Genomic DNA, 16,169 nt, shown 5'->3' with positions numbered 1-16,169 from the left:
AAAGAGAAACCAACCCAAAAAGTTTGGTTGATTAGTCTGTGGCATTCTTTTAAACTGTTGCTTATGGCGGTCTCTGTGAGCTTCTCAGTGACATTCAGCCATCCAGGTATCCCGCCTGCAGTAGACGGAATGTGGCAATGGAACGCTGGCTGCGCGTGTCATAATAGGCTCTGAGCCTTTATATACCTGCGCACAGCAGCAGCCACCTTCAGTCTGCTGCTGGACAGCCAGCAGCAGCAGCAGCAGGAGAAGTAATTAATCAGCAACCCTCCTGCTAAGGGTAGACAGCTGCTCGTTCCACCCCCCCCCCCCCCCCCGCCTTAATTGGTTCTCCTCCCTTCCAACGGTGTTGAGGCGGGTGGGAACAGCCGGGGGTTGAGGGTACTGTGCTAAAAGAGGTGGAGTTATGCAGATCTAAAACGCGTGGATTGCAGCAGCAGCAAGCCGAAAAGTGCAGGCATGTGAGGGATCTAGAGGTTGACAGCATGTCTTCTTAACGGGAGTCCAGGTGGCCATCTCCACAAATGGACTTTTCAGAATCCTTGGGTGGCACCGTAGTCGGAAACCAATTCTGGTTATCGCTTCTCGGCCTTTTGGCTAAGATCAAGTGTAGTATCTGTTCTTATCAGTTTAATATCTGATACGTCCCCTATCTGGGGACCATATATTAAATGGATTTTTAGAACAGGGAGATGGAAAAAGAGCTTGCTCTGTCCACTCCACGCATTGACCTGGTATTGCAGTATCTCCAGGACCGGTGCACCCCTTCTTTAATGCAGTTTCTAAAATCAGAAAGAATTGAATTCAATGCTTTTTGTTCATTTTGCTTGTTTGTCGGATTTTGGGATGGACTCTTTGGCTTTGCTTTTCTTCTCCTCATTGGATTTTTCATGTTAAAAGTTGCAGAAGCCAGATGACAAGCTCATTTTGGTTCAACTTCAGCAACTGTGCATTGCATTGCCATGTAATGTAATGTAATGCAATGCTATCTATCTAGCTCTCCCTCTATACTTCCTTTTGGATAAACAGACATATTAGGCAAGCATTTTGGAGCTTTCACCTAAATAACTACAGGTGGTGAGATAAGCTGCACAATATAATTGACCTTTCAGTATATTGTTGCACACACACCATCTATTTAGCAAATGCCCTTGTTATCAACAGCAGCCTTTTAAACTCACCTGAGCTAACAGGTATGTGAGCTGGTTACTCTGCTGCGCTTAAAATTTCTTTTTTGGTTTGCTACAATGCCTTTTCTGAAACGTTGTCTCCCTCTGCTGGAACACTGACTTCTTTCATTTAATGCCTGCAGACTATAAAAGAGAAACCAACCCAAAAAGTTTGGTTGATTAGTCTGTGGCATTCTTTTAAACTGTTGCTTATGGCGGCCTCTGTGAGCTTCTCAGTGACATTCAGCCATCCAGGTATCCCGCCTGCAGTAGACGGAATGTGGCAATGGAACGCTGGCTGCGCGTGTCATAATAGGCTCTGAGCCTTTATATACCTGCGCACAGCAGCAGCCACCTTCAGTCTGCTGCTGGACAGCCAGCAGCAGCAGCAGCAGGAGAGGTAATTAATCAGCAACCCTCCTGCTAAGGGTAGACAGCTGCTCGTTCCACCCCCCCCCCCCGCCTTAATTGGTTCTCCTCCCTTCCAACGGTGTTGAGGCGGGTGGGAACAGCCGGGGGTTGAGGGTACTGTGCTAAAAGAGGTGGAGTTATGCAGATCTAAAATGCGTGGATTGCAGCAGCAGCAAGCCGAAAAGTGCAGGCATGTGAGGGATCTAGAGGTTGACAGCATGTCTTCTTAACGGGAGTCCAGGTGGCCATCTCCACAAATGGACTTTTCAGAATCCTTGGGTGGCACCGTAGTCGGAAACCAATTCTGGTTATCGCTTCTCGGCCTTTTGGCTAAGATCAAGTGTAGTATCTGTTCTTATCAGTTTAATATCTGATACGTCCCCTATCTGGGGACCATATATTAAATGGATTTTTAGAACAGGGAGATGGAAAAAGAGCTTGCTCTGTCCACTCCACGCATTGACCTGGTATTGCAGTATCTCCAGGACCGGTGCACCCCTTCTTTAATGCAGTTTCTAAAATCAGAAAGAATTGAATTCAATGCTTTTTGTTCATTTTGCTTGTTTGTCGGATTTTGGGATGGACTCTTTGGCTTTGCTTTTCTTCTCCTCATTGGATTTTTCATGTTAAAAGTTGCAGAAGCCAGATGACAAGCTCATTTTGGTTCAACTTCAGCAACTGTGCATTGCATTGCCATGTAATGTAATGTAATGCAATGCTATCTATCTAGCTCTCCCTCTATACTTCCTTTTGGATAAACAGACATATTAGGCAAGCATTTTGGAGCTTTCACCTAAATAACTACAGGTGGTGAGATAAGCTGCACAATATAATTGACCTTTCAGTATATTGTTGCACACACACCATCTATTTAGCAAATGCCCTTGTTATCAACAGCAGCCTTTTAAACTCACCTGAGCTAACAGGTATGTGAGCTGGTTACTCTGCTGCGCTTAAAATTTCTTTTTTGGTTTGCTACAATGCCTTTTCTGAAACGTTGTCTCCCTCTGCTGGAACACTGACTTCTTTCATTTAATGCCTGCAGACTATAAAAGAGAAACCAACCCAAAAAGTTTGGTTGATTAGTCTGTGGCATTCTTTTAAACTGTTGCTTATGGCGGCCTCTGTGAGCTTCTCAGTGACATTCAGCCATCCAGGTATCCCGCCTGCAGTAGACGGAATGTGGCAATGGAACGCTGGCTGCGCGTGTCATAATAGGCTCTGAGCCTTTATATACCTGCGCACAGCAGCAGCCAGCTTCAGTCTTCTGCTGGACAGCCAGCAGCAGCAGCAGCAGGAGAGGTAATTAATCAGCAACCCTCCTGCTAAGGGTAGACAGCTGCTCGTTCCACCCCCCCCCCCGCCTTAATTGGTTCTCCTCCCTTCCAACGGTGTTGAGGCGGGTGGGAACAGCCGGGGGTTGAGGGTACTGTGCTAAAAGAGGTGGAGTTATGCAGATCTAAAACGCGTGGATTGCAGCAGCAGCAAGCCGAAAAGTGCAGGCATGTGAGGGATCTAGAGGTTGACAGCATGTCTTCTTAACGGGAGTCCAGGTGGCCATCTCCACAAATGGCCTTTTCAGAATCCTTGGGTGGCACCGTAGTCGGAAACCAATTCTGGTTATCGCTTCTCGGCCTTTTGGCTAAGATCAAGTGTAGTATCTGTTCTTATCAGTTTAATATCTGATACGTCCCCTATCTGGGGACCATATATTAAATGGATTTTTAGAACAGGGAGATGGAAAAAGAGCTTGCTCTGTCCACTCCACGCATTGACCTGGTATTGCAGTATCTCCAGGACCGGTGCACCCCTTCTTTAATGCAGTTTCTAAAATCAGAAAGAATTGAATTCAATGCTTTTTGTTCATTTTGCTTGTTTGTCGGATTTTGGGATGGACTCTTTGGCTTTGCTTTTCTTCTCCTCATTGGATTTTTCATGTTAAAAGTTGCAGAAGCCAGATGACAAGCTCATTTTGGTTCAACTTCAGCAACTGTGCATTGCATTGCCATGTAATGTAATGTAATGCAATGCTATCTATCTAGCTCTCCCTCTATACTTCCTTTTGGATAAACAGACATATTAGGCAAGCATTTTGGAGCTTTCACCTAAATAACTACAGGTGGTGAGATAAGCTGCACAATATAATTGACCTTTCAGTATATTGTTGCACACACACCATCTATTTAGCAAATGCCCTTGTTATCAACAGCAGCCTTTTAAACTCACCTGAGCTAACAGGTATGTGAGCTGGTTACTCTGCTGCGCTTAAAATTTCTTTTTTGGTTTGCTACAATGCCTTTTCTGAAACGTTGTCTCCCTCTGCTGGAACACTGACTTCTTTCATTTAATGCCTGCAGACTATAAAAGAGAAACCAACCCAAAAAGTTTGGTTGATTAGTCTGTGGCATTCTTTTAAACTGTTGCTTATGGCGGTCTCTGTGAGCTTCTCAGTGACATTCAGCCATCCAGGTATCCCGCCTGCAGTAGATGGAATGTGGCAATGGAACGCTGGCTGCGCGTGTCATAATAGGCTCTGAGCCTTTATATACCTGCGCACAGCAGCAGCCACCTTCAGTCTGCTGCTGGACAGCCAGCAGCAGCAGCAGCAGGAGAGGTAATTAATCAGCAACCCTCCTGCTAAGGGTAGACAGCTGCTCGTTCCACCCCCCCCCCCCGCCTTAATTGGTTCTCCTCCCTTCCAACGGTGTTGAGGCGGGTGGGAACAGCCGGGGGTTGAGGGTACTGTGCTAAAAGAGGTGGAGTTATGCAGATCTAAAACGCGTGGATTGCAGCAGCAGCAAGCCGAAAAGTGCAGGCATGTGAGGGATCTAGAGGTTGACAGCATGTCTTCTTAACGGGAGTCCAGGTGGCCATCTCCACAAATGGACTTTTCAGAATCCTTGGGTGGCACCGTAGTCGGAAACCAATTCTGGTTATCGCTTCTCGGCCTTTTGGCTAAGATCAAGTGTAGTATCTGTTCTTATCAGTTTAATATCTGATACGTCCCCTATCTGGGGACCATATATTAAATGGATTTTTAGAACAGGGAGATAGAAAAAGAGCTTGCTCTGTCCACTCCACGCATTGACCTGGTATTGCAGTATCTCCAGGACCGGTGCACCCCTTCTTTAATGCAGTTTCTAAAATCAGAAAGAATTGAATTCAATGCTTTTTGTTCATTTTGCTTGTTTGTCGGATTTTGGGATGGACTCTTTGGCTTTGCTTTTCTTCTCCTCATTGGATTTTTCATGTTAAAAGTTGCAGAAGCCAGATGACAAGCTCATTTTGGTTCAACTTCAGCAACTGTGCATTGCATTGCCATGTAATGTAATGTAATGCAATGCTATCTATCTAGCTCTCCCTCTATACTTCCTTTTGGATAAACAGACATATTAGGCAAGCATTTTGGAGCTTTCACCTAAATAACTACAGGTGGTGAGATAAGCTGCACAATATAATTGACCTTTCAGTATATTGTTGCACACACACCATCTATTTAGCAAATGCCCTTGTTATCAACAGCAGCCTTTTAAACTCACCTGAGCTAACAGGTATGTGAGCTGGTTACTCTGCTGCGCTTAAAATTTCTTTTTTGGTTTGCTACAATGCCTTTTCTGAAACGTTGTCTCCCTCTGCTGGAACACTGACTTCTTTCATTTAATGCCTGCAGACTATAAAAGAGAAACCAACCCAAAAAGTTTGGTTGATTAGTCTGTGGCATTCTTTTAAACTGTTGCTTATGGCGGCCTCTGTGAGCTTCTCAGTGACATTCAGCCATCCAGGTATCCCGCCTGCAGTAGACGGAATGTGGCAATGGAACGCTGGCTGCGCGTGTCATAATAGGCTCTGAGCCTTTATATACCTGCGCACAGCAGCAGCCACCTTCAGTCTGCTGCTGGACAGCCAGCAGCAGCAGCAGCAGGAGAGGTAATTAATCAGCAACCCTCCTGCTAAGGGTAGACAGCTGCTCGTTCCACCCCCCCCCCCCCGCCTTAATTGGTTCTCCTCCCTTCCAACGGTGTTGAGGCGGGTGGGAACAGCCGGGGGTTGAGGGTACTGTGCTAAAAGAGGTGGAGTTATGCAGATCTAAAACGCGTGGATTGCAGCAGCAGCAAGCCGAAAAGTGCAGGCATGTGAGGGATCTAGAGGTTGACAGCATGTCTTCTTAACGGGAGTCCAGGTGGCCATCTCCACAAATGGACTTTTCAGAATCCTTGGGTGGCACCGTAGTCGGAAACCAATTCTGGTTATCGCTTCTCGGCCTTTTGGCTAAGATCAAGTGTAGTATCTGTTCTTATCAGTTTAATATCTGATACGTCCCCTATCTGGGGACCATATATTAAATGGATTTTTAGAACAGGGAGATGGAAAAAGAGCTTGCTCTGTCCACTCCACGCATTGACCTGGTATTGCAGTATCTCCAGGACCGGTGCACCCCTTCTTTAATGCAGTTTCTAAAATCAGAAAGAATTGAATTCAATGCTTTTTGTTCATTTTGCTTGTTTGTCGGATTTTGGGATGGACTCTTTGGCTTTGCTTTTCTTCTCCTCATTGGATTTTTCATGTTAAAAGTTGCAGAAGCCAGATGACAAGCTCATTTTGGTTCAACTTCAGCAACTGTGCATTGCATTGCCATGTAATGTAATGTAATGCAATGCTATCTATCTAGCTCTCCCTCTATACTTCCTTTTGGATAAACAGACATATTAGGCAAGCATTTTGGAGCTTTCACCTAAATAACTACAGGTGGTGAGATAAGCTGCACAATATAATTGACCTTTCAGTATATTGTTGCACACACACCATCTATTTAGCAAATGCCCTTGTTATCAACAGCAGCCTTTTAAACTCACCTGAGCTAACAGGTATGTGAGCTGGTTACTCTGCTGCGCTTAAAATTTCTTTTTTGGTTTGCTACAATGCCTTTTCTGAAACGTTGTCTCCCTCTGCTGGAACACTGACTTCTTTCATTTAATGCCTGCAGACTATAAAAGAGAAACCAACCCAAAAAGTTTGGTTGATTAGTCTGTGGCATTCTTTTAAACTGTTGCTTATGGCGGTCTCTGTGAGCTTCTCAGTGACATTCAGCCATCCAGGTATCCCGCCTGCAGTAGACGGAATGTGGCAATGGAACGCTGGCTGCGCGTGTCATAATAGGCTCTGAGCCTTTATATACCTGCGCACAGCAGCAGCCACCTTCAGTCTGCTGCTGGACAGCCAGCAGCAGCAGCAGCAGGAGAGGTAATTAATCAGCAACCCTCCTGCTAAGGGTAGACAGCTGCTCGTTCCACCCCCCCCCCCGCCTTAATTGGTTCTCCTCCCTTCCAACGGTGTTGAGGCGGGTGGGAACAGCCGGGGGTTGAGGGTACTGTGCTAAAAGAGGTGGAGTTATGCAGATCTAAAACGCGTGGATTGCAGCAGCAGCAAGCCGAAAAGTGCAGGCATGTGAGGGATCTAGAGGTTGACAGCATGTCTTCTTAACGGGAGTCCAGGTGGCCATCTCCACAAATGGACTTTTCAGAATCCTTGGGTGGCACCGTAGTCGGAAACCAATTCTGGTTATCGCTTCTCGGCCTTTTGGCTAAGATCAAGTGTAGTATCTGTTCTTATCAGTTTAATATCTGATACGTCCCCTATCTGGGGACCATATATTAAATGGATTTTTAGAACAGGGAGATGGAAAAAGAGCTTGCTCTGTCCACTCCACGCATTGACCTGGTATTGCAGTATCTCCAGGACCGGTGCACCCCTTCTTTAATGCAGTTTCTAAAATCAGAAAGAATTGAATTCAATGCTTTTTGTTCATTTTGCTTGTTTGTCGGATTTTGGGATGGACTCTTTGGCTTTGCTTTTCTTCTCCTCATTGGATTTTTCATGTTAAAAGTTGCAGAAGCCAGATGACAAGCTCATTTTGGTTCAACTTCAGCAACTGTGCATTGCATTGCCATGTAATGTAATGTAATGCAATGCTATCTATCTAGCTCTCCCTCTATACTTCCTTTTGGATAAACAGACATATTAGGCAAGCATTTTGGAGCTTTCACCTAAATAACTACAGGTGGTGAGATAAGCTGCACAATATAATTGACCTTTCAGTATATTGTTGCACACACACCATCTATTTAGCAAATGCCCTTGTTATCAACAGCAGCCTTTTAAACTCACCTGAGCTAACAGGTATGTGAGCTGGTTACTCTGCTGCGCTTAAAATTTCTTTTTTGGTTTGCTACAATGCCTTTTCTGAAACGTTGTCTCCCTCTGCTGGAACACTGACTTCTTTCATTTAATGCCTGCAGACTATAAAAGAGAAACCAACCCAAAAAGTTTGGTTGATTAGTCTGTGGCATTCTTTTAAACTGTTGCTTATGGCGGTCTCTGTGAGCTTCTCAGTGACATTCAGCCATCCAGGTATCCCGCCTGCAGTAGACGGAATGTGGCAATGGAACGCTGGCTGCGCGTGTCATAATAGGCTCTGAGCCTTTATATACCTGCGCACAGCAGCAGCCACCTTCAGTCTGCTGCTGGACAGCCAGCAGCAGCAGCAGCAGGAGAGGTAATTAATCAGCAACCCTCCTGCTAAGGGTAGACAGCTGCTCGTTCCACCCCCCCCCCCCCGCCTTAATTGGTTCTCCTCCCTTCCAACGGTGTTGAGGCGGGTGGGAACAGCCGGGGGTTGAGGGTACTGTGCTAAAAGAGGTGGAGTTATGCAGATCTAAAACGCGTGGATTGCAGCAGCAGCAAGCCGAAAAGTGCAGGCATGTGAGGGATCTAGAGGTTGACAGCATGTCTTCTTAACGGGAGTCCAGGTGGCCATCTCCACAAATGGACTTTTCAGAATCCTTGGGTGGCACCGTAGTCGGAAACCAATTCTGGTTATCGCTTCTCGGCCTTTTGGCTAAGATCAAGTGTAGTATCTGTTCTTATCAGTTTAATATCTGATACGTCCCCTATCTGGGGACCATATATTAAATGGATTTTTAGAGCAGGGAGATGGAAAAAGAGCTTGCTCTGTCCACTCCACGCATTGACCTGGTATTGCAGTATCTCCAGGACCGGTGCACCCCTTCTTTAATGCAGTTTCTAAAATCAGAAAGAATTGAATTCAATGCTTTTTGTTCATTTTGCTTGTTTGTCGGATTTTGGGATGGACTCTTTGGCTTTGCTTTTCTTCTCCTCATTGGATTTTTCATGTTAAAAGTTGCAGAAGCCAGATGACAAGCTCATTTTGGTTCAACTTCAGCAACTGTGCATTGCATTGCCATGTAATGTAATGTAATGCAATGCTATCTATCTAGCTCTCCCTCTATACTTCCTTTTGGATAAACAGACATATTAGGCAAGCATTTTGGAGCTTTCACCTAAATAACTACAGGTGGTGAGATAAGCTGCACAATATAATTGACCTTTCAGTATATTGTTGCACACACACCATCTATTTAGCAAATGCCCTTGTTATCAACAGCAGCCTTTTAAACTCACCTGAGCTAACAGGTATGTGAGCTGGTTACTCTGCTGCGCTTAAAATTTCTTTTTTGGTTTGCTACAATGCCTTTTCTGAAACGTTGTCTTCCTCTGCTGGAACACTGACTTCTTTCATTTAATGCCTGCAGACTATAAAAGAGAAACCAACCCAAAAAGTTTGGTTGATTAGTCTGTGGCATTCTTTTAAACTGTTGCTTATGGCGGTCTCTGTGAGCTTCTCAGTGACATTCAGCCATCCAGGTATCCCGCCTGCAGTAGACGGAATGTGGCAATGGAACGCTGGCTGCGCGTGTCATAATAGGCTCTGAGCCTTTATATACCTGCGCACAGCAGCAGCCACCTTCAGTCTGCTGCTGGACAGCCAGCAGCAGCAGCAGGAGAGGTAATTAATCAGCAACCCTCCTGCTAAGGGTAGACAGCTGCTCGTTCCACCCCCCCCCGCCTTAATTGGTTCTCCTCCCTTCCAACGGTGTTGAGGCGGGTGGGAACAGCCGGGGGTTGAGGGTACTGTGCTAAAAGAGGTGGAGTTATGCAGATCTAAAACGCGTGGATTGCAGCAGCAGCAAGCCGAAAAGTGCAGGCATGTGAGGGATCTAGAGGTTGACAGCATGTCTTCTTAACGGGAGTCCAGGTGGCCATCTCCACAAATGGACTTTTCAGAATCCTTGGGTGGCACCGTAGTCGGAAACCAATTCTGGTTATCGCTTCTCGGCCTTTTGGCTAAGATCAAGTGTAGTATCTGTTCTTATCAGTTTAATATCTGATACGTCCCCTATCTGGGGACCATATATTAAATGGATTTTTAGAACAGGGAGATGGAAAAAGAGCTTGCTCTGTCCACTCCACGCATTGACCTGGTATTGCAGTATCTCCAGGACCGGTGCACCCCTTCTTTAATGCAGTTTCTAAAATCAGAAAGAATTGAATTCAATGCTTTTTGTTCATTTTGCTTGTTTGTCGGATTTTGGGATGGACTCTTTGGCTTTGCTTTTCTTCTCCTCATTGGATTTTTCATGTTAAAAGTTGCAGAAGCCAGATGACAAGCTCATTTTGGTTCAACTTCAGCAACTGTGCATTGCATTGCCATGTAATGTAATGTAATGCAATGCTATCTATCTAGCTCTCCCTCTATACTTCCTTTTGGATAAACAGACATATTAGGCAAGCATTTTGGAGCTTTCACCTAAATAACTACAGGTGGTGAGATAAGCTGCACAATATAATTGACCTTTCAGTATATTGTTGCACACACACCATCTATTTAGCAAATGCCCTTGTTATCAACAGCAGCCTTTTAAACTCACCTGAGCTAACAGGTATGTGAGCTGGTTACTCTGCTGCGCTTAAAATTTCTTTTTTGGTTTGCTACAATGCCTTTTCTGAAACGTTGTCTCCCTCTGCTGGAACACTGACTTCTTTCATTTAATGCCTGCAGACTATAAAAGAGAAACCAACCCAAAAAGTTTGGTTGATTAGTCTGTGGCATTCTTTTAAACTGTTGCTTATGGCGGTCTCTGTGAGCTTCTCAGTGACATTCAGCCATCCAGGTATCCCGCCTGCAGTAGACGGAATGTGGCAATGGAACGCTGGCTGCGCGTGTCATAATAGGCTCTGAGCCTTTATATACCTGCGCACAGCAGCAGCCACCATCAGTCTGCTGCTGGACAGCAAGCAGCAGCAGCAGCAGGAGAGGTAATTAATCAGCAACCCTCCTGCTAAGGGTAGACAGCTGCTCGTTCCACCCCCCCCCCCGCCTTAATTGGTTCTCCTCCCTTCCAACGGTGTTGAGGCGGGTGGGAACAGCCGGGGGTTGAGGGTACTGTGCTAAAAGAGGTGGAGTTATGCAGATCTAAAACGCGTGGATTGCAGCAGCAGCAAGCCGAAAAGTGCAGGCATGTGAGGGATCTAGAGGTTGACAGCATGTCTTCTTAACGGGAGTCCAGGTGGCCATCTCCACAAATGGACTTTTCAGAATCCTTGGGTGGCACCGTAGTCGGAAACCAATTCTGGTTATCGCTTCTCGGCCTTTTGGCTAAGATCAAGTGTAGTATCTGTTCTTATCAGTTTAATATCTGATACGTCCCCTATCTGGGGACCATATATTAAATGGATTTTTAGAACAGGGAGATGGAAAAAGAGCTTGCTCTGTCCACTCCACGCATTGACCTGGTATTGCAGTATCTCCAGGACCGGTGCACCCCTTCTTTAATGCAGTTTCTAAAATCAGAAAGAATTGAATTCAATGCTTTTTGTTCATTTTGCTTGTTTGTCGGATTTTGGGATGGACTCTTTGGCTTTGCTTTTCTTCTCCTCATTGGATTTTTCATGTTAAAAGTTGCAGAAGCCAGATGACGAGCTCATTTTGGTTCAACTTCAGCAACTGTGCATTGCATTGCCATGTAATGTAATGTAATGCAATGCTATCTATCTAGCTCTCCCTCTATACTTCCTTTTGGATAAACAGACATATTAGGCAAGCATTTTGGAGCTTTCACCTAAATAACTACAGGTGGTGAGATAAGCTGCACAATATAATTGACCTTTCAGTATATTGTTGCACACACACCATCTATTTAGCAAATGCCTTTGTTATCAACAGCAGCCTTTTAAACTCACCTGAGCTAACAGGTATGTGAGCTGGTTACTCTGCTGCGCTTAAAATTTCTTTTTTGGTTTGCTACAATGCCTTTTCTGAAACGTTGTCTCCCTCTGCTGGAACACTGACTTCTTTCATTTAATGCCTGCAGACTATAAAAGAGAAACCAACCCAAAAAGTTTGGTTGATTAGTCTGTGGCATTCTTTTAAACTGTTGCTTATGGCGGTCTCTGTGAGCTTCTCAGTGACATTCAGCCATCCAGGTATCCCGCCTGCAGTAGACGGAATGTGGCAATGGAACGCTGGCTGCGCGTGTCATAATAGGCTCTGAGCCTTTATATACCTGCGCACAGCAGCAGCCACCTTCAGTCTGCTGCTGGACAGCCAGCAGCAGCAGCAGCAGGAGAGGTAATTAATCAGCAACCCTCCTGCTAAGGGTAGACAGCTGCTCGTTCCACCCCCCCCCCGCCTTAATTGATTCTCCTCCCTTCCAACGGTGTTGAGGCGGGTGGGAACAGCCGGGGGTTGAGGGTACTGTGCTAAAAGAGGTGGAGTTATGCAGATCTAAAACGCGTGGATTGCAGCAGCAGCAAGCCGAAAAGTGCAGGCATGTGAGGGATCTAGAGGTTGACAGCATGTCTTCTTAACGGGAGTCCAGGTGGCCATCTCCACAAATGGACTTTTCAGAATCCTTGGGTGGCACCGTAGTCGGAAACCAATTCTGGTTATCGCTTCTCGGCCTTTTGGCTAAGATCAAGTGTAGTATCTGTTCTTATCAGTTTAATATCTGATACGTCCCCTATCTGGGGACCATATATTAAATGGATTTTTAGAACAGGGAGATGGAAAAAGAGCTTGCTCTGTCCACTCCACGCATTGACCTGGTATTGCAGTATCTCCAGGACCGGTGCACCCCTTCTTTAATGCAGTTTCTAAAATCAGAAAGAATTGAATTCAATGCTTTTTGTTCATTTTGCTTGTTTGTCGGATTTTGGGATGGACTCTTTGGCTTTGCTTTTCTTCTCCTCATTGGATTTTTCATGTTAAAAGTTGCAGAAGCCAGATGACAAGCTCATTTTGGTTCAACTTCAGCAACTGTGCATTGCATTGCCATGTAATGTAATGTAATGCAATGCTATCTATCTAGCTCTCCCTCTATACTTCCTTTTGGATAAACAGACATATTAGGCAAGCATTTTGGAGCTTTCACCTAAATAACTACAGGTGGTGAGATAAGCTGCACAATATAATAGACCTTTCAGTATATTGTTGCACACACACCATCTATTTAGCAAATGCCCTTGTTATCAACAGCAGCCTTTTAAACTCACCTGAGCTAACAGGTATGTGAGCTGGTTACTCTGCTGCGCTTAAAATTTCTTTTTTGGTTTGCTACAATGCCTTTTCTGAAACGTTGTCTCCCTCTGCTGGAACACTGACTTCTTTCATTTAATGCCTGCAGACTATAAAAGAGAAACCAACCCAAAAAGTTTGGTTGATTAGTCTGTGGCATTCTTTTAAACTGTTGCTTATGGCGGTCTCTGTGAGCTTCTCAGTGACATTAAGCCATCCAGGTATCCCGCCTGCAGTAGACGGAATGTGGCAATGGAACGCTGGCTGCGCGTGTCATAATAGGCTCTGAGCCTTTATATACCTGCGCACAGCAGCAGCCACCTTCAGTCTGCTGCTGGACAGCCAGCAGCAGCAGCAGCAGGAGAGGTAATTAATCAGCAACCCTCCTGCTAAGGGTAGACAGCTGCTCGTTCCACCCCCCCCCCCCCCGCCTTAATTGGTTCTCCTCTCTTCCAACGGTGTTGAGGCGGGTGGGAACAGCCGGGGGTTGAGGGTACTGTGCTAAAAGAGGTGGAGTTATGCAGATCTAAAACGCGTGGATTGCAGCAGCAGCAAGCCGAAAAGTGCAGGCATGTGAGGGATCTAGAGGTTGACAGCATGTCTTCTTAACGGGAGTCCAGGTGGCCATCTCCACAAATGGACTTTTCAGAATCCTTGGGTGGCACCGTAGTCGGAAACCAATTCTGGTTATCGCTTCTCGGCCTTTTGGCTAAGATCAAGTGTAGTATCTGTTCTTATCAGTTTAATATCTGATACGTCCCCTATCTGGGGACCATATATTAAATGGATTTTTAGAACAGGGAGATGGAAAAAGAGCTTGCTCTGTCCACTCCACGCATTGACCTGGTATTGCAGTATCTCCAGGACCGGTGCACCCCTTCTTTAATGCAGTTTCTAAAATCAGAAAGAATTGAATTCAATGCTTTTTGTTCATTTTGCTTGTTTGTCGGATTTTGGGATGGACTCTTTGGCTTTGCTTTTCTTCTCCTCATTGGATTTTTCATGTTAAAAGTTGCAGAAGCCAGATGACAAGCTCATTTTGGTTCAACTTCAGCAACTGTGCATTGCATTGCCATGTAATGTAATGTAATGCAATGCTATCTATCTAGCTCTCCCTCTATACTTCCTTTTGGATAAACAGACATATTAGGCAAGCATTTTGGAGCTTTCACCTAAATAACTACAGGTGGTGAGATAAGCTGCACAATATAATTGACCTTTCAGTATATTGTTGCACACACACCATCTATTTAGCAAATGCCCTTGTTATGAACAGCAGCCTTTTAAACTCACCTGAGCTAACAGGTATGTGAGCTGGTTACTCTGCTGCGCTTAAAATTTCTTTTTTGGTTTGCTACAATGCCTTTTCTGAAACGTTGTCTCCCTCTGCTGGAACACTGACTTCTTTCATTTAATGCCTGCAGACTATAAAATAGAAACCAACCCAAAAAGTTTGGTTGATTAGTCTGTGGCATTCTTTTAAACTGTTGCTTATGGCGGTCTCTGTGAGCTTCTCAGTGACATTCAGCCATCCAGGTATCCCGCCTGCAGTAGACGGAATGTGGCAATGGAACGCTGGCTGCGCGTGTCATAATAGGCTCTGAGCCTTTATATACCTGCGCACAGCAGCAGCCACCATCAGTCTGCTGCTGGACAGCAAGCAGCAGCAGCAGCAGGAGAGGTAATTAATCAGCAACCCTCCTGCTAAGGGTAGACAGCTGCTCGTTCCACCCCCCCCCCCCGCCTTAATTGGTTCTCCTCCCTTCCAACGGTGTTGAGGCTGGTGGGAACAGCCGGGGGTTGAGGGTACTGTGCTAAAAGAGGTGGAGTTATGCAGATCTAAAACGCGTGGATTGCAGCAGCAGCAAGCCGAAAAGTGCAGGCATGTGAGGGATCTAGAGGTTGACAGCATGTCTTCTTAACGGGAGTCCAGGTGGCCATCTCCACAAATGGACTTTTCAGAATCCTTGGGTGGCACCGTAGTCGGAAACCAATTCTGGTTATCGCTTCTCGGCCTTTTGGCTAAGATCAAGTGTAGTATCTGTTCTTATCAGTTTAATATCTGATACGTCCCCTATCTGGGGACCATATATTAAATGGATTTTTAGAACAGGGAGATGGAAAAAGAGCTTGCTCTGTCCACTCCACGCATTGACCTGGTATTGCAGTATCTCCAGGACCGGTGCACCCCTTCTTTAATGCAGTTTCTAAAATCAGAAAGAATTGAATTCAATGCTTTTTGTTCATTTTGCTTGTTTGTCGGATTTTGGGATGGACTCTTTGGCTTTGCTTTTCTTCTCCTCATTGGATTTTTCATGTTAAAAGTTGCAGAACCCAGATGACGAGCTCATTTTGGTTCAACTTCAGCAACTGTGCATTGCATTGCCATGTAATGTAATGTAATGTAATGCAATGCTATCTATCTAGCTCTCCCTCTATACTTCCTTTTGGATAAACAGACATATTAATCAAGCATTTTGGAGCTTTCACCTAAATAACTACAGGTGGTGAGATAAGCTGCACAATATAATTGACCTATCAGTATATTGTTGCACACACACCATCTATTTAGCAAATGCCCTTGTTATCAACAGCAGCCTTTTAAACTCACCTGAGCTAACAGGTATGTGAGCTGGTTACTCTGCTGCGCTTAAAATTTCTTTTTTGGTTTGCTACAATGCCTTTTCTGAAACGTTGTCTCCCTCTGCTGGAACACTGACTTCTTTCATTTAATGCCTGCAGACTATAAAAGAGAAACCAACCCAAAAAGTTTGGTTGATTAGTCTGTGGCATTCTTTTAAACTGTTGCTTATGGCGGTCTCTGTGAGCTTCTCAGTGACATTCAGCCATCCAGGTATCCCGCCTGCAGTAGACGGAATGTGGCAATGGAACGCTGGCTGCGCGTGTCATAATAGGCTCTGAGCCTTTATATACCTGCGCACAGCAGCAGCCACCTTCAGTCTGCTGCTGGACAGCCAGCAGCAGCAGCAGCAGGAGAGGTAATTAATCAGCAACCCTCCTGCTAAGGGTAGACAGCTGCTCGTTCCACCCCCCCCCCCGCCTTAATTGGTTCTCCTCCCTTCCAACGGTGTTGAGGCGGGTGGGAACAGCCGGGGGTTGAGGGTACTGTGCTAAAAGAGGTGGAGTTATGCAGATCT

At 45.4% G+C, this 16,169-nt stretch overlaps 12 non-coding genes across 12 annotated transcripts; all 12 read left to right on the top strand.

The window, feature by feature from the left end:
* Positions 1-577: 577 nt before the first annotated feature.
* LOC141208552 (U2 spliceosomal RNA) lies at positions 578-768 on the top strand. The gene has a single exon (XR_012278777.1). It is a non-coding gene; the product is annotated as a U2 spliceosomal RNA (small nuclear RNA).
* A 1,122-nt stretch (positions 769-1,890) lies between these two features.
* LOC141208551 (U2 spliceosomal RNA) lies at positions 1,891-2,081 on the top strand. Its single transcript, XR_012278776.1, has one exon. It is a non-coding gene; the product is annotated as a U2 spliceosomal RNA (small nuclear RNA).
* Positions 2,082-3,202: 1,121 nt separating this feature from the next.
* On the top strand, positions 3,203-3,393 carry LOC141208550 (U2 spliceosomal RNA). The gene has a single exon (XR_012278775.1). It is a non-coding gene; the product is annotated as a U2 spliceosomal RNA (small nuclear RNA).
* A 1,122-nt stretch (positions 3,394-4,515) lies between these two features.
* LOC141210096 (U2 spliceosomal RNA) lies at positions 4,516-4,706 on the top strand. The gene has a single exon (XR_012280274.1). It is a non-coding gene; the product is annotated as a U2 spliceosomal RNA (small nuclear RNA).
* Positions 4,707-5,829: 1,123 nt separating this feature from the next.
* Positions 5,830-6,020, top strand: LOC141208549 (U2 spliceosomal RNA). Its single transcript, XR_012278774.1, has one exon. It is a non-coding gene; the product is annotated as a U2 spliceosomal RNA (small nuclear RNA).
* Positions 6,021-7,141: 1,121 nt separating this feature from the next.
* LOC141208548 (U2 spliceosomal RNA) lies at positions 7,142-7,332 on the top strand. The gene has a single exon (XR_012278773.1). It is a non-coding gene; the product is annotated as a U2 spliceosomal RNA (small nuclear RNA).
* A 1,123-nt stretch (positions 7,333-8,455) lies between these two features.
* Positions 8,456-8,646, top strand: LOC141209834 (U2 spliceosomal RNA). Its single transcript, XR_012280024.1, has one exon. It is a non-coding gene; the product is annotated as a U2 spliceosomal RNA (small nuclear RNA).
* A 1,116-nt stretch (positions 8,647-9,762) lies between these two features.
* LOC141208547 (U2 spliceosomal RNA) lies at positions 9,763-9,953 on the top strand. Its single transcript, XR_012278772.1, has one exon. It is a non-coding gene; the product is annotated as a U2 spliceosomal RNA (small nuclear RNA).
* Positions 9,954-11,074: 1,121 nt separating this feature from the next.
* On the top strand, positions 11,075-11,265 carry LOC141208545 (U2 spliceosomal RNA). The gene has a single exon (XR_012278770.1). It is a non-coding gene; the product is annotated as a U2 spliceosomal RNA (small nuclear RNA).
* Positions 11,266-12,385: 1,120 nt separating this feature from the next.
* Positions 12,386-12,576, top strand: LOC141208544 (U2 spliceosomal RNA). The gene has a single exon (XR_012278769.1). It is a non-coding gene; the product is annotated as a U2 spliceosomal RNA (small nuclear RNA).
* A 1,124-nt stretch (positions 12,577-13,700) lies between these two features.
* LOC141208543 (U2 spliceosomal RNA) lies at positions 13,701-13,891 on the top strand. Its single transcript, XR_012278768.1, has one exon. It is a non-coding gene; the product is annotated as a U2 spliceosomal RNA (small nuclear RNA).
* A 1,122-nt stretch (positions 13,892-15,013) lies between these two features.
* On the top strand, positions 15,014-15,204 carry LOC141208542 (U2 spliceosomal RNA). Its single transcript, XR_012278767.1, has one exon. It is a non-coding gene; the product is annotated as a U2 spliceosomal RNA (small nuclear RNA).
* Positions 15,205-16,169: the final 965 nt, after the last annotated feature.

The sequence above is a fragment of the Phyllobates terribilis genome, unplaced genomic scaffold, assembly GCF_046119375.1.
Source record: "Phyllobates terribilis strain yellow unplaced genomic scaffold, ASM4611937v1 Scaffold_169__1_contigs__length_4117513, whole genome shotgun sequence".
Taxonomy (NCBI): domain Eukaryota; kingdom Metazoa; phylum Chordata; class Amphibia; order Anura; family Dendrobatidae; genus Phyllobates; species Phyllobates terribilis.
Note: the sequence above shows the minus strand (reverse complement) of the source record. Positions and strands in the feature narration are given on the sequence as shown.